This window comes from Chaetura pelagica, unplaced genomic scaffold, assembly GCF_000747805.2.
Source record: "Chaetura pelagica isolate M959 unplaced genomic scaffold, ChaPel_1.0 scaffold344, whole genome shotgun sequence".
In the NCBI taxonomy this organism is placed as follows: Eukaryota; Metazoa; Chordata; class Aves; order Apodiformes; family Apodidae; genus Chaetura; species Chaetura pelagica.
In genome coordinates this window covers 4501716-4503403 of record NW_009953098.1, presented here as the reverse complement: position 1 = coordinate 4503403, position 1688 = coordinate 4501716, and positions in this window count along the sequence as shown.

Here is a 1688-nt window from a genome sequence, read left to right as displayed (position 1 = left end):
CGATGCAGCCCAGGGCTGCCAGCAGGAGGGCTGTGTCCATGGCACAGCCCTGTCTGGCACAGCCACCACCCCCCAGCCCTTCCCAGACCCTTCCCCCCTCCTCTTTTGTTGCGCTTGCTTTCAAAGCCACCACAACGCCAGGAATCTCTCTGCCCTAGTTACCTCCCTACCAAGCCCTGTTAAAGAAAAAAACCCTGTCCCCATTCCCAAGTCCCTGACCCCAACCATCACTGACTGACACCTGCTACGTCTGGGCTTCTGTGTGGTGATGGACACTGCAGAACAGATATGCAGGGGTGCTGGGGTGATGCAGGTTTAGTAGGCAAGGCAGGGAAACGCAACCTACCTCTCGGGCAACCTGGCACATCCAAACCCTGTCACTTTATCGAGGAAAATCCCAGTGATTGGGAAACAGCTCCTTGTGCCATGGGGCAGGCAGTGAGCCACGCTGTGCCTTGCCAGGCAGCAGGAAGGCTGCAGACAAAAGCATTTCAGGGGCAGATCCCTGTCTCATTACTAAGCTCTCTGGGAAGCTCAGGATGCCATAATCTGCTTCGATCAGGCTGAAACAGGCAGGTTTTTCTACTCCCCTTCCACCAAGCTCCCACACACTCACACCTGGCCCCAAGATCATTCCAGTGCTGCAGCAGAGAAAATGTGTGTGGCTGCTGGGGAGAAGCAAGCCTAACTACAGATATCACTATCTACAGCATTCCATACCTCTGGCTGTAGATAGAATAGAAAAGAATCATAGAATTATTCAGGTTGGAAAAGACCAATGGGATCACCAAGTCCAACCATATACATACAACCAGCTGTACCTAGTTTTTTTGCATGCTGCCTTTTCCACTTCTCCCCTTTCCTTGAAGCACAGTGCTGCTCAGGGCTGCTCGTGCCAACGGCTGCTCCATCAGTCAGCACCAGTGTCCAGCTGCTGTGGAGGTGTGAAGAAAGTGGCTCACACAAGGGAAAAAAAGCATACAAATACAAATAAACAAAAAGGCAAAAAAACCCCATGCTTTGCTTGGACTCGACAGAGATTATGAACTAACCCATCCCTAAACCTTGCTCTGACTGCCAGATGGAGCTTTGCTTCTAGTGGGACTTGGTCCTAACTAACCATTTTCTTGCCAAGCTTAAAGCAGTGGCTGAACCCATCTCTAAAGTTTGGGCTCTAACAGTGCCCAAAGTTAGTAAAGAGTTACTAATTCCTCAAAAGCGTACATTTTTCCTTTGGAAAGACACAAACAGTAGGGACACAACTATACACCCACTGAGGAATAAACTGTTTTTTCAATTCATAAATATAAACATATAGTTAAAAAGTGACAATTTACAAAAATACAATTTATTGCTGACCCTACGGGCTTGTAACATCACTCGTGTCCTTGGGAGCATATCTTTCAAGTTCACCAAATTGCAACATGACCCAGCAAAACCACAAAGTTTGCTGTCACATGTTGTTCTACTCTTGTTTGTTTTCATGTATAGAAACATATACAACTACATCACTTGAAACAAAACAACCAAAAAAAAAGGAGGAGTAAGGATTCTTTGCTTGTAACCTGAAAAATATTTGGCTACAGGGAGTAAAAACCGTATAAATTTATCTGCACTTGTTAACCAAAATAAAACATGACAAATATCTTACTAGCTGCGACGTGAGCTGGTATAACAACAGTAAGAAA